General features: G+C 41.1%; 1 long non-coding RNA gene across 1 annotated transcript in view; it reads left to right on the top strand.

Annotated features, from left to right (window-relative positions):
* Positions 1-1,995: 1,995 nt before the first annotated feature.
* Positions 1,996-15,870, top strand: part of LOC122465559 — a 29,054-nt gene continuing 15,179 nt past the window's right edge. Inside the window, exon 1 of the long non-coding RNA XR_006290489.1 lies at positions 1,996-2,056. This is a non-coding gene — a long non-coding RNA (uncharacterized LOC122465559). The remainder of the gene's footprint in view (positions 2,057-15,870) is intronic.

Raw genomic sequence — 15,870 nt, 5'->3', positions numbered from 1 at the left:
AAACTGTGTAAACTTCCAAGGGACAAAAGTTTAGGCAACCAAGTGTATATTTTCTACAACTGCCCCATTCCCAACCGTGTGGCCCTGGGACCATCACTGCCTGCATGCTGGCCAATAAATCCACAGACACAGGGCACAATTATTGTTGTTAATAATCTGCTTTATAGTTTCTGCCACATGCACAATAGTGGTTAATCAGAAATCAGTATAAACATTGATTTATAGCCATGGGTTGCTTGAGGACCATTTAAGAGTCAGGTTTGTTCGGGGCTGAGGGGTTTCCTGAATGAGCTCCTGTAGGTAAAGGTGAAGAATCACATGCCCCTCATTTTCCAGGTCTTCTAGGGTATCTTCTACAGTCCCTTTGGCCTACTTGCCCTGGGGTTCAGCAGCATCCCTTCAGACAGTGATGTCAACAGGGTTGAGGAGGAGGTCTTGAGGCACATCAGGCTCAGTACTTGGAGCCCTTGACAGCACCTGTCATAGAAGGGGCATGTATGATGAGAGTAACTGTTGGAGTCTCCTGCCCTCCTATACAGGAGTCCAAGTGCTTGATGCATTCCCAGGACTGGGCTAGAGTCTGCTCAATGTCCGCCCTCTCCACCTCTGTGAAATTTCCCTGCACAAGTGTATGTTCCTGCTGCTCCAGGACTACACATTGATCAGCACCCAGATGTGGTCAGTAGGCTAGGCGGCTATTCTTGGAGAAGGATCCATGTTCACCTGTATTGATCTGTTAAGAGTCCAGCAGAAAGCTGTTCTGATGTGGTCAGTGCAGCTCACTACTACCAGTGAAAACAGGGAGGTTGATGAACTTTTTTCTTCCTGTCCCTTGCCAAATCTATAGAATTCAGTGCATTGTTGGACTAGGTATTCAACATGAGACCTGGTACATATTCCTTACCCCCATACACACTGGCATGATCATGGGGCTGTGCCACACCACTCAGGGTGCTAGCTTTCTTGCCCTCTGCTCAGCTTCAGCCACTGTTACCCCAAAATACATTTAGGGCACCCCTAGAATAGCCTGCCTATTGCCCCCTTAATCTGTCCATCGCAAGGTATGGGTCTCCAGGGTAGTTAAAGAAACCCTTAATGGACATGGATAAAACTTTCTGATAAGAGATTGACACTGGCAGTATTCTTTCCAAAACAAGGTATCTTTTTATTAATGTAACTAATAATCCCTAATACAATGTAATCTAGAAACATGAATCAGACACAAATCCCTTTTTGAAAGTTAAAGAGCATTTTAAACTACAATAATATATAGTTCAAATTATTCTAAGTGGGTGCACTCCGTAACAGATGGCCCGTCTGTTACAGATCACTTGCAGCAATTCTTAAATTGTACTTTACATTTTACATAGGTAAATTACAATTAACAACAAAATCTTGTGCATCTTTATTAACCAAGGCATATATATACTAACACTAATCCTGCATTATAGTATGCTATACTTATACTATAATTAAAAACTGTCAGGCTTACTCTATCCTGTTAGTTTCAATGTGCTGTCTTATTGCGGCTGCCACCATCAGCTATCTGTTCAGCTCGCTCTCGCTCTCTCTCTCTCTCTTCTCCTCCTCCTTTCTAACTGGACTGTCTACCTTTTATACTGTACTGTTAGATATCAGATCTTACTGTGCATGCTTTTATCACTAGTTGTTTATCACAGAATTGTGCTGCATCTGTTTGGCTTTCTGCCAGTTCTATGGTTCCCTCCACTTCCATCTCAGCTGAACAGAGACAGGGTAGTTTCCCTGATTAAGATAGTGCTCTACAGTATAAAACTCACCTGTGTATAATATAAAAAACAGCACTCAGGTGAGTTTGAAAGTGTCTCCACATCTCCCCATTTTTAGGGAGGAACCCCAATAACCTAACCTTTGGATTCTTTGACCATGAGATGGTGTTCCAAGAAGGAGGAGTACTAGGCAGAGACGGGCTCCACCTAACGAAGAGAGGGAAGACCATCTTCGCAAGCAGGCTGGCTAACCTAGTGAGGAAGGCTTTAAACTAGGTTCACCGGGGGAAGGAGACCAAAGCCCTGAGGTAAGTGGGGAAGTGGGATACCGGGAGGAAGCACGAGCAGGAGCACGCGAGAGGGGAGGGCTCCTGCCTCATACTGAGAAAGAGGGATGATCAGTGAGTTATCTCAAGTGCCTATACACAAATACAAGAAGCCTGGGAAACAAGCAGGGAGAACTGGAAGTCCTGGCACAGTCAAGGAATTATGATGTGACTGGAATAACAGAGACTTGGTGGGATAACTCACATGACTGGAGTACTGTCATGGATGGCTATAAACTGTTCAGGAAGGACAAGCAGGGCAGAAAAGGTGGGGGAGTTGCACTGTATATAAGGGAGCAGTATGACTGCTCAGAGCTCAAGTATGAAACCGCAGAAAAACCTGAGAGTCTCTGGATTAAGTTTAGAAGTTTGAGCACCAAGGGTGATGTCGTGGTGGGAGTCTGCTATAGACCACTGGATCAGGGGGATGAGGTGGACGACGCTTTCTTCCAGCAACTCATGGAAGTTACTAGATCGCAGGCCCTGGTTCTCATGGGAGACTTCAATCACCCGGATATCTGCTGGGAGAGCAATACAGTGGTGCACAGACAATTCAGGACGTTTTTGGAAAGCGTGGGGGACTTCCTGGTGCAAGTGCTGGAGGAACCAACTAGGGGGAGAGCTCTTCTTGACCGGCTGCTCACAAACCGGAAAGAATTAGTAGGGGAAGCAAAAGTGGATGGGAACCTGGGAAGCAGTGACCATGAGATGGTCGAGTTCAGGATCCTGACACAAGGAAGAAAGGAGAGCAGTAGAATACGGACCCTGGACTTCAGAAAAGCAGACTTTGACTCCCTCAGGGAACTGATGGGCAGGATCCCCTGGGAGAATAATATGAGGGGGAAAGAAGTCCAGGAGAGCTGGCTGTATTTTAAAGAATCCTTATTGAGGTCACAGGGACAATGCATCCCGATGTGTAGAAAGAATAGTAAATATGGCAGGCGACCAGCTTGGTTTAACAGTGAAATCCTTGCTGATCTTAAACACAAAAAAGAAGCTTACAAGAAGTGGAAGATTGGACAAATGACCAGGGAAGAGTATAAAAATATTGCTCTGGCATGCAGAAGTGAAATCAGGAAGGCCAAATCACACCTGGAGTTGCAGCTAGCAAGATATGTTAAGAGTAACAAGAAGGGTTTCTTCAGGTATGTTACCAACAAGAAGAAAGTCAAGGAAAGTGTGGGCCGCTTACTTAATGAGGGAGGCAACCTAGTGACAGAGGATGTGAAAAAAGCTAATGTACTCAATGCTTTTTTGCCTCTGTCTTCACAAACAAGGTCAGCGCCCAGACTGCTGCACTGGGCAGCACAGCATGGGGAGGAGGTGACCAACCCTCTGTGGAAAAAGAAGTGGTTCGGGACCATTTAGAAAAGCTGGACTAGCACAAGTCCATGGGGCCGGATGCGCTGCATCCGAGAGTGCTAAAGGAGTTGGCGGATGTGATTGCAGAGCCATTGGCCATTATCTTTGAAACTCATGGCGATCGGGGGAAGTCCCGGATGACTGGAAAAAGGCTAATGTGGTGCCCATCTTTAAAAAAGGGAAGAAGGAGGATCCTGGGAACTACAGGCCAGTCAGCCTCACCTCAGTCCCTGGAAAAATCATGGAGCATGTCCTCAAGGAATCAATTCTGAAGCACTTAGAGGAGAGGAAAGTGATCAGGAAGAGTCAGCATGGATCCACCAAGGGCAAGTCATGCCTGACTAATCTAACTGCCTTCTATGATGAGATAACTGGCTCTGTGGATGAGGGGAAAGCAGTGGACGTGTTGTTCCTTGACTTTAGCAAAGCTTTTGACACGGTCTCCCACAGTATTCTTGCCAGTAAGTTAAAATATGGGCTGGATGAATGGACTATAAGGTGGATAGAAAGTTGGCTAGATTGTTGGACTCAACAGGTAGTGATCGATGGCTCCATGTCTAGTTGGCAGCCAGTATCAAATGGAGTGCCCCAGGGGTCGGTCCTGGGGCCAGTTTTATTCAATATCTTCATAAATGATCTGGAGGATGGTGTGGATTGCACCCTCAGCAAGTTTGCAGATGACACTAAACTGGGAGGAGAGGTAGATACGTTGGAGGGTAGGGATAGGATACAGAGGGCCCTAGACAAATTAAAGGATTGGGCCAAAAGAAATCTGATGAGGTTCAACAAGGATAAGTGCACTTAGGACGGAAGAATCCCATGCACCGCTACAGACTAGGGATCAAATGGCTAGGCACCAGTTCTGCAGAAAAGGACCTAGGGGTTACATTGGACGAGAAGCTGGATATGAGTCAGCAGTGTGCCCTTGTTGCCAAGAAGGCCAATGGCATTTTGGGATGTGTAAGTAGGGGCATTGCCAGCGGATCGAGGAACGTGATCATTCCCCTCTATTCGACATTGGTGAGGCCTCATCTGAAGTACTGTGTCCAGTTTTGGGCCCCACACTACAAGAAGGATGTGGAAAAATTGGAAAACATCCAGCGGAGGGCAACAAAAATGATTAGGGGACTGGAACACATGACTTATGAGGAGAGGCTGAGGGAACTGGGATTGTTTAGTCTGCAGAAGAGAAGAATGAGGGGGGATTTGATAGCTGCTTTCAACTACCTGAAAGGGGGTTCCAAAGAGGATGGATCTAGACTGTTCTCATTGGTAGCAGTTGACAGAACAAGGAGTAATGGTCTCAAGTTGCAGTGGGGGAGGTTTAGGTTGGATATTAGGAAAAACTTTTCATTAGGAGGGTGGTGAAACACTGGAATGCGTTACCTAGGGAGGTGGTGGAATCTCCTTCCTTAGAAGTTTTTAAGGTCAGGCTTGGCAAAGCCCTGGCTGGGATGATTTAGTTGGGGATTGATCCTGCTTTGAGCAGGGGGTTGGATTAGATGACCTCCTGAGGTCCCTTCCAACCCTGATATTCTATGATTCTATGATTCTATGATAACCTTATAGGCAACAAGTTTCTGTTTTCCCCACTTTAAAAGAAAAAGAAAAAAATGATTAAAAATTGGGCTTTATTTCTAAGCCATTTTTTTCCTCCCGTGGAGACAGACACACACCATCTGCTAATACCACAGGTGCCCAGCATGAATTAACAACAGCAGACAAGTAAATGTAAACAGGCATGCATAGCTTTTTGCTTTTATGGAAGTTATATATAAATACATTTGTAATGACCTCAAACCATTTGCTTCAGATGATATTTTGTTGTTACTCAGTCAGATTTCCAGCTTTTGAGAGTGAGACTCATTTGCTAACAGATTACCAGTCTCTCTTTGAACTAAAGATATCTGAGATGTCTGATCTGGCCCTTTGAATACTGGGCTACCCTGAGAGTGAGACTTCCGTGGCATTTTTGTAAAACAAATGCTGCCATTCAAAAAAAAAAGTCAAAACTTGCAACTACAAACCCTTTCCCTTACAGTCCAAACTAGAAAAACTATGATCCAGCAAACTGTGTAAACCTGAGAAATTACAGACACTTTGGTGGACTATTTGAGTCACATCCTTTGCCCTACTAGGGGCCCCTTTGTTCCATGGGTGCAAGACTGGCTCTACTTGTTACCTGGTATTCATCTTCTGTAAGAAAATAGCGAGATGACATAGAACTTGTGTAGCAGGTCTGTGTCACCCTCCCAGGCTCTAATGCAAAGGAGAAGGCCAGGGAAAAGAGGTAGGACCAAAACACCATTGTTCTCTATTGATCCCTACTTGCTGGACTAGGCCCCATAAATCACAGGAATTTTGTTTCAATTTAGAACAGCCTTGAGGTTACTGTAAGTTGACTCATTGACTTAACTGGCCCCCAGTTGGCACCAGGTCAGAAAATTATAATGGTAACAAAGCTACCTTTGCCATCCAAAGAGCCACCACCTCTGGTCCTGCACTGAAAAATACTCAGCTGAACTAGAATATCAAGCTCTTAGTACCAACCAAGGTTCATCTTAGCTTGTCCTTTTGAAAGCCCTCAACTTCTTAGTGAACTAACTATATATACTATATGGTCCTTGTAACTTATGGTCTGCCTGGAATGATTATATCTAGTAGCAGATTGAATTTATTAAATAATGTTAATTGGAGGCATTAAGAAGCATTTTGCAGTGTTTAGAACTATAATGAAGTATATGGCAATAAGACTGAAAATTGAAGGACACCACAGATCACATCACAAACTCACATAAAAGTTGGGCGGGCCAAATAGCAATAAACAAGATAGGAACCAAAAAACTTGGAAAGTCATCATAGGATGAATGAATTTATGAAAAAGTCAGTGTTTTTTCAGTCTCAGGACAACATGTATATGTCATGAGCATGTGATTATTGCTCCTTTTGTCTTCAGATTTTATCATCATACCCAAACGTAAAATAAAATCAAAGATCATATCCATATGAGAAGATCCCTACATCCGTGAGTAGCTCCATGAAGATGCAGGGGCTTTGCCCATGCAGATCAGTCTGCGGAACTGGGGCTAGAGATTGTTGAAATTTTCATTTGATATCTTCCCTTCTCTCCACCTCATGAAAAACGGCCCTTTTTATAAGATGAGAAATTCCATAAAAGCTCTTATTTTTTCAAAATTGTCTATTTGTCAAAGCCAATTTTTTGAACTTTTAAAATTTCATTTTTATGCCCCCGCCTTTTTGTGCCAATAAATACAATACAATACATATTCATATAAGACGGTGTTTCCCTTCTCCCCTTCCCTCCAACCCCCGGCCGCCCACGGACTGCCTCCTCTCCTTTTGCCATTCTGTAACTTCTTAAATTTTCTTCCACATTTGAAGAGTTACAGAATGGTAAAAAGAAAAGTTAAGAAAAAAATAAAAACCACTGAGCATCATTTACTTTATTGCAGTCAGCTGCAAAAAGGGTGAAAAAGGAGTAAATAGTAAAAATTCAAAATTTTGAAAAAAATCTCTCAGAATACATTTTGAAAAATGTTAGAATTTAAAGCCAGAAGGGACCCTAGATCATCTAATCTGACTTGCATATCCCAGGCCTCCAACACCACCCAGCACTATGATGCTAAAGCCAATAACCAAATTGTGACCAAAGTATTAGAAACCACAGCACAGTAGAATATTACATGCCGCAAAGAAAGAACAGGAGGATCTGAGGTGCACCAGTGCCTGAAGCCCCTGCAATGGCAGGGAAAGGATTAAGTGAGAGATAACAAAATAATCCTGGCAAGTGGCCCACATGCTACAGAGGAAGGAGAAAAAAAACAAAGTCACTGCCAATATGATTTAGGGGAAAACTCCTTCCCACCCCCACGTATGGCGATGAGTTAGAAACTGATTGTGTGAACAAGAACTAGCTAGCCAAACCCGAGAGAGAGAGAGAGAGAAGACTCAGTGCCATCTGAGAGCCCTGGCCTTCCCTGTCCAATGTCTCATCTCTAGCCATGCCGATCCCTGATACTTCAGATAGGAAGGAGATAAAGAAAAAAATACATGGGGGCGGGGGGGGGGGAGAAAATCCCTTCCTGAACCCTGCAGGTGGCTGGCTGCCAGGGATGCTGTGCCATGCCTCCATCACCACAAGCAACCACATTATACAACTGAACTCACAAATTTGTCCAGCTGTCTTAAATCAAGTTGCTTACCCCCACAACTCCTAGTGGGAGGTTGCTTAAGAACTTCACCCCTCTGATGATTAAAAGCAATATTCCCGTCTCAGCCTTCTCTTTTTACTAGACTAAACAAGCCAAGCTGTTCCAGTCTCCTTTCATAAAACAGGATATTCTCCTATTCATCCTAGTGGGTCTCCTCTGCACCTGTTCCAGTTTAATTTAATCTTACTTGAACATAGGTAACAAGATGTGTACACAGTATTCCAAATGAGATCTTCCCACAGCCTTGTATAATAGCATTAGTACTTCCCTATGTAAGACTGCTTTGTTTCGAACATGAAAAACAAATCAAATTTTGAATGTTTTCATTAATTTGTTTTCCAGTTTTTGGTCAGTTCTATTTGGAGCCATAGAAGTTAAAAACAGCCACCCAGTTAATTTCTCAGGCAATACAGAATAATTTGCACACAAACACACATACACAAAATAAGTCTTTGTTTAGAGTAAGTTTTTTGAAAATACCTCAGTGACTTAGGACCCTAACTCCCATTTTCAAAAAGGGATAGAGTCACTTAGGAGCCTAATGCCCAGATCCTCAAAGTTATTTAGGCACTTAACTCCTATTGATTTCAGTGGGGTCTGGGGACTCCAGGATCCCTATGCATGGAGCTTATGTACTGCACAACAGCATAAGGGCCAGAGAGAAACTGGTCCAAAGTGATTCAAACCTGTTAAGGCCCAATTCACCTTTTCTCATCATGAAGGGTATTATAAAATGAATAAATAAGGAGATCAGAATAGAGATGTACCATGCTACTCTAATATAGATTTTTTCCCTTTAGTAGATCTGTATTCTAGAAGTCTGTGGTAGAGTTTTTCTGAAGAACCATATGGTAAGCCTCTGTATCAAATACATTTTGCAACTCAACAGCCTATAGTTTTACAATACAAACCATGATGAGAATATATCCTCTTCTGAAAACAAGAACCCATCTCTTTTTGTAGATTTTAAAACAGATCATAAATAAACCTATTGACCTTTATATCAAATTTCTTAACCATAGGAGACAAATGCAGACCCTGGCACACTAAAGGCACAGGAGAGAATATAAAAAAGATCCTAACTTCTGTATTTTCAATAAGCACATTTATTAATTAACATTAAGACACCTGACATCAAAGAATCAAAATTATCAAGACAAGACAGTCATGAACCCCTATTGCAAAACTTAGAGTGTTAATATTTCATGAATTAATGAAAGCACTCTAGTATCATGAATATGGGGATAAAAGAAAATATCTGAATCTATGATTGCCATCATATTTCCCTGTTGAAAAAAAGATTATAATCTCCTAAAAAAGAAAGTAGAAGAGCAGAAGAACATGCTTTGCTATGATGAAACCAGAATGATTGTGTTTATATAAACTCATATTTGGCCACTTGCTCATTATCCATTACTTCACATTGGCCAGTTCCTTTATTATACCAAGGCTGCACTGCAGCATCCACAAAGATAGATAGATTTAATTGGATGTCATTTGCAAGAGAATGTTCACCAAAAGTGCACTACTAATCATCCCAGAAGACAGCAAAGACAAATGGTCAATGACTAACCCGTTATCAAACATATACATTCCACAGCAATATGCCAAGAGGCCAACATTTGTCTCCACATGCTCCATCAGGGTTTCATTATTAATGTATATAATGCCAAAGAGGAATCTTAAACAATCAGCTTATCTAATGACCAAGTATCTGTATTATAATTGTATAAGGTCTTAAATGACCAAAGTTATCTCAGCAGTTTTAGCGAAAGTGCTCTCAGAAATGAGTTGCAATCACCTCTTTAACAAACTAAGGAAGCATATAGTAAATACATAACTATAAACATTGAGTTAAGAGGTAAAGGATACCATCTGAAAACTGCAAACATGAATTTTTGAAAAAACCTAAGCATTACATTGTGTTGTTTGACAGAAGTACTATATGGATATATTAGAGGGATTTGGTTGCTGGGTTAGGTAAATAAAATTGGCAAACCAGATTAGATACAGTAAATTCAACATAAATGGCTCACCATACCAATTTATTTATATATTTTATACACAAACACAGTCCAAAAGACAATGTGCTCCAAAAACATTCATGGAGGACAACAGCGAGGGTTCCAAATGGGAGGACGCTCTTCACGTATCTCTGTTAGCTCAGTTATTTTCAAAAGTGTAACTTTCTAACAGCTGCTCATATAGGTAACTTTAATTGATATCCCAAGGGGAGTTCAGGGATCATGGCCCAGTTACAAACATGAACTATTGAAAGGACCTTGCATATTATCCTTAAGAAAGTTAGAAAAATGTATGAACCTCTTACGGATCATAGAAGCTTTTAACCCACTGATCAAAACACAAAATTACTATAAGTGCTAGCAAACATGTAATGCATCAAAACATTTTGTAAGAGGGGTACATTAAGCTTCTGTAGAAGAGCACTCAGTCCAGACATCAAACTCTGCAAAAATAAGCTCTTTCCATTCTTTATTATTCAATATCAAAATGGGAAAATAATTATATATATACACACTAACGGTTTAAGGTCATCACTGAAGGGATGGTCAAACTGCGGCTCGCGAGCCACATGTGGCTCTTTTATAATCAAAGTATGGCTCATGGAGCTCCCCATACCCTCCCCAATTCTCCACCTACCAGACTGGGGAGGGCTTGGGGCTTCTGCCCTACAGTAGGGTGGTGGGGCTAGGGACTTCTGCCCAGCATTGCTTCAGCCCTGTGGGGCATGCCTGCCGGTGATCAGGACTTCAGCAGGAGTGGGACTGAATCCCCAGCAGGTATGCCCTGTGGGGCTGAAGCCCTGAGACCCTGTTCCCTTCAGGACAGGAGCCACTAGCCCCAATACCCCACTGGAAAGCAAAAGCCCCACTCCCACTGGCACATCTTAGCTCTCAAATGTCTGAAGATTGTTGTATGAGGCTCGGAAGTCAGTAATTGTGGCCACCCCTAATTCCAAGACCAGAAAAAAACATTGTGTTCATCTAGTCTGACTTCCTATCTAACACAGGCCATGGAACTTTGCCAAAATAATTCCTAGAACATAACCTTTAGAAAAATAGCCAATCTATTTAAAAATGGCCAGTAATGGAGAATCCACCATAGTCCTTGGTAAATTGTTCCAATGGCTAATTTCCCACTGAAAACTTATATCTGATATCTAGTCTGAATTTGTCTAGCTTTATCTTCCATCCATTGGATCGTGTTATACCCTTCTTTGCTAGACTGAAGAACCCATTATTAAATATTTGTTCCCAGGTCGGTTCACACCTTAACCTTCCTCTGTATTACACTGAATAGATTGAGCTCCTTGAGTCTATCACTATAAGACATGTTTTTTAATCTAATTGTTCTCATGGCTCTTCACTGAACCCTCTCCAATTTATCAACATATATAGTGTTGTGTTAGAACTATATTCACACTTATTAACTATACTAAATGGTAAAATATCTATTATATTAAATTTGTCACCAGCCCCATGCATCCTTCAGGAGAAATAGACTTTTTACTTGAACCCATTTGTCATTTGTCTGTTCTAGATGTAATAGGAAGGAATGTGTAAATGGCAGGGCAGTAAACTTTCAAATCTCACCTTTCATGAGTAAAAAGGTCATAGTGACTAAATGGCCAATCTTGGTCAATTTTTAAAACATGTAATGATAATTTAGCATCTTTAGGGGCTGACTTCTTTACTTTTTAGTGATAGAAGCCCTGTCACCACACTCAGGAAATGTCAGCAAGAAGCAGTCACCTCTGCCTTAAGGTTATAGTTAGAGCTGGTTCAAAATTTCCTACAGAAAACAGACACTGTCTTGATGGAAAAATCAGGTTTCTGACTCTGTGATAGACATGGTGAGTTCCTGCACTACCCCAGACAAGCCTTATTGAATTAAATTTAAGTATTTTAGGAGTTTATTATATTAAAATGCAGGTGTTTTATGTATTATTGTGGGATTGTATGCACATGACTAATGTAAACCTTGGGAAGTATTATGAGCTTCAAAGAACTCTTTTATACAGAAAAGAATGAACTTTTAACTGAGTGGGTTTCCTAGGAAACACTTGGGATGAGGTTAACAGAAATTCCCACCTCCCGATCCAACCCTTTGAAGCTACCTCCTGAGGAGAAGCCCATCATCTGTTCGCCGGGTCCCAAGATCAAAGGTCCAAACTGTATAAGGGAATGACCCTCAGATTCATGGGGATTCTTGTTCTAAGTAAAAGGTGTTCTGAACTTGTAACCATAGGAAAACCTGTGTGTGGTTTGAAGGACTGACTCTTACCAGAGCCCTTCTTGGAGTGATTTCTGGTAAGCTTATTAGCATGTGTGTAAGGTCCTTTTATTGTTTGAGTAGGTTTTTTCTGTAATGTGTTCACCTTAAGATTTAATGTGCTTCCTTATACCTTATAACTGTAGGCAATTATGCTGTTTCTAGCCTCTGAAGACAGCAGACAAAGCAGGACTGTTTAGATTGTCTGACTTTCTGGGGAATTCATAATGTAGGCAGGGAACTGTGCAGCCAGAAAAAAAAAAAAACATTCAGAAGGGAGAGAGATGCAGGTCTCTTCCCAAGAGAAGTGATGGCTAAGAAGTCTAAAAGTAGGTGCCCGTACTAGACCATGAGGGGGAGAATACAGGTATCATTACCCTGAACTGTAAAAGACTCAGTGAAAGTTTGTGTGAAAAGTTTCTTTTCCACAGGAAATTGACTTTTTTAAAAATTATAAAACCAAACATTTTGATTTGGATATGCTGCTTCAGTGCCTTGTGGGAGAAATAGTTCAATTGCCTTATGTCCTGCTCTATGGGGAAGATCCCTGGCCAAAGCACTCCTTTGAGGCAATCCAACTTCAATTGTCACTGGAATAGAGACTTGAGCTTAGATTGCCTACATCCCAACAGAGTGCTCTAACCCAGTGGGCTACAGAGTTACTTCTTCTCATTGGTGCAATGACATTTAAACATTTATATGAAGTAGAACAGCTTCAACACAAGAAACTGAGAGAGCTCCCCTTCCCCATTCTAGAATATCCCATCATAGCCCAGTGGTTAGGCATGCTCCCATGGGGTGGGAGTCTCAGGTTCAAATTACCCCCTTTCCTAAATATGGAGAAGGGAGAGTGCCCTAACCCACTGGGCTAAAATTTATGAGAGGATTGCCACTTCTTCCTCCTTGTTTTTTGCAAGAAAGTGTTTATGCTCCTGACTCCAGGAGAGGGTTTATGGGTGTAAATCCTGAGCAGAGGGAGGTGCCTCCATCTGGTCGGTGGTATTTACCTAATTCCTTTGAGGGGTAGGCCTCAGGCCACCTCCATCCCCTCATTGGCATTTCCTATTGGATCACTTAGGTGTCTTCCTCATTCTATTTGCTGGCTTTTGGGGACCCTATTCTTATGTGCCTAATTCTCCCCATGCATTATATAGGGACCCTAGGCTCCCATCTCATAGCTGGGGATTCCACTAGTTGTCAGAGTGCTTAAATATTACACATTGCAATACTGAGTTTAAACCCCTTTGGTAGATATAATTCCAAGAGCCATCAACCAGATAAGATACATGAGTAAGGCAACATCACTTTCAAGCACACAAGCAAGCAATGATGACACTTTAAACAAACAGCCAACTTTTAAGATCTGCAATAAGGTAATTAATTATGACCTCTCACATGTTGGAGACACCCCCCCCCCACCAAAAAAATCACTGACTTAAACAGTTGTCACTATTTCCTCACTAGAGGGTATTTGATTATTTTATAAAATCATGTTTTATTTTCATGATACTGTTAATATTAAATAGATTGTAATCTATTCAATAATTTTAATACTGAATGAACATTAAATATTTAGAGCAATATATTAACCTTATTTTTAGGATTCAGCTACAACAAATGTTTATTAAAGTGTAATTGTTTGCAAAAATGATGTAATCTTGTCTTCTGTTCATTAATAAAATATTATTGGCTGGATTATAATATTTATAGATTTATATAACAAGGCAGATGATATTTTAAAGTTTAATGGGTACCACTTATTTACAATCTTCTGATAAACACTATGACTAAGACAGCAGACATTGCTTAAAAAGTGACTTGTGACTATGGCTGCCTCCTTTTTTGAATATCCAGTTTGAGACACTTTAAAAAGGAGCCAGATTCTCAAAAGCACTGATTGGTTTTGAAAATTTAGCCCATGATATTTTGATCTACAGCATAAATGAGATTTTCGGATAGTATGTTTGTTTATTACCAGACCAAAGCCAAAGCTACGTGCAAGGAAATGTATCTCATGTGCTTCTCCATTACCTATATCCTTAGAGAACCCTACATAAATCCCACTAAAGTCTTTCCACTGATTTGGCAGTTGCACTAGACCCTAATTTAGAAAGAAGGTACCAAAAAAAGCACCTGCCAAAACCATATGTGCAGTTTTTCACTCCTTCTACCAGTTCCTTGAAGGTTGACATCCACATTGTTGCTAACTCTTGATTGATTAGTTAGTCTAATATTTGGTATTTTACTTAAACTCCCAGCTTTGGAACTCATGTTATATAAGCATCTCGGCTTCCATTTAAAAAAAAAAGTAATTTTCTATCCTTCATGGATGAGGATGAGATAAGAGTTTAAAATATGAATCCTAAAGCCTCAAAGCCAGAAGGTAAATAAAAATGGCCACAATTTCCTTCAATTTTTAAGCTAATCTTATGATTATTTGAGCCTTTCCTTCTCCCCCAAGTCATGATTTTTGAATGCTTAGGGTTGGCATCACTTCATTCAGGAAATTTATTACTATGGTGGTACTTAGTGGACACAATCACAGGCCAGGGTGTTGGATCATATTAAAGAAGTTCTATATTAAAATCACAAATGAGTTTGATTCCCCATAGTTTAAATTCCAGGGTATTACTAATTAAGAGGTCTCTTGTTTTTGATACTGTTTCTTTCCCTCTATGTGTGAAACTTGCAAGCTGCTAATTGTGTTAGTACATTCTAAGACAGAGTCTGATCTCTTTGAAATTCTTTGAAACAACAACTACTCACACAGAGAGAGACTCAAAGCAATACTCTGTAACAACAGAAACAGCACCCGGAGACTCCCCGCCCTTTTGTTGTATTCATCTCGCTTTATTAACAATTGTGATTAAAATAGAGATAGAGGATGTATGTGGATGGATGCTTGGTGTGGATAATAACTGAATGATCAGGGAGGTGCCAGCCTAAGAATGCAGCGTCCATCGGCTGAAGAAGGCGTCAAGTGGAAATAATCAGAGGACCCCCGGAGGGCAGACTGGAATCCACCCAAAAGCCTCAAGAATGGGAGAACCAAAGAACAAGATAACATCTGGCAGCACGGAGCCGTCAGGAATGTACCATCTGCTGATTGATTCAGCAACAGCATGATGAAGCAATTCCCATAGACTGGCATAGGAAGAAATTCCTATAAAAATGGACTCTAGAAAGTGAGAACTTTGGGGTCTGATTCTGCAAACCAACTTCCAGGAGCACCAGATGTGCATCTGACGAGGCCCGGCTCCCTCCTCATGTCCAGGCCACCTGGCCAGTGGCTTGGCATGAGCAACTCTAAAGCTGGTAACTATGATAACAACCTTGCAGAACCTGTGTGTGTGTATGAATGAATGTGTGAATAAATATGAGATTGAATAGAATGTTATAGCTATAACTAACTGCTTACTATGATTCTTTCTGTATTCACAATAAATGTGGTATTTTGCCTTTTACAAGGGCACCATTGTGGTAGGAGCTGTACAAACACATAAGAGATAGTCCTTGCTCCACACAGTTTGCAATATAGATACAATTAACAGATAGGGGAAGTTCAAGGAAACAATAGTGATCAGCATGAAAAGCTTTGGCCAGATCACACCAGTGGCCTGACCATTGTGGAGTTTTTGTAAGTATTCTCAGGAGAGGCGGGAGAGGGAACAATTATGGAAGTACACTTATGCAGTCTCTTCTACAGTTTTGTGTACTGTTCTGAACCTGATTCCTTACTGCAGCCTCCAGGCAATATAACAACAAGAACAATTATAATGGTAGGCAAACAATCCATTAGACTATATTTACACACCATGTCAAACAGATTAAGTAAAAAAGCTAAAGAAAAAGTAATACTGAAAATTTGCTGGCACATATCGGCCATCTAAATTCACAGCTATGTTATTT

The sequence above is a fragment of the Chelonia mydas genome, chromosome 4 (genome assembly GCF_015237465.2).
Source record: "Chelonia mydas isolate rCheMyd1 chromosome 4, rCheMyd1.pri.v2, whole genome shotgun sequence".
NCBI lineage: Eukaryota > Metazoa > Chordata > Testudines > Cheloniidae > Chelonia > Chelonia mydas.
Note: the sequence above shows the minus strand (reverse complement) of the source record. Positions and strands in the feature narration are given on the sequence as shown.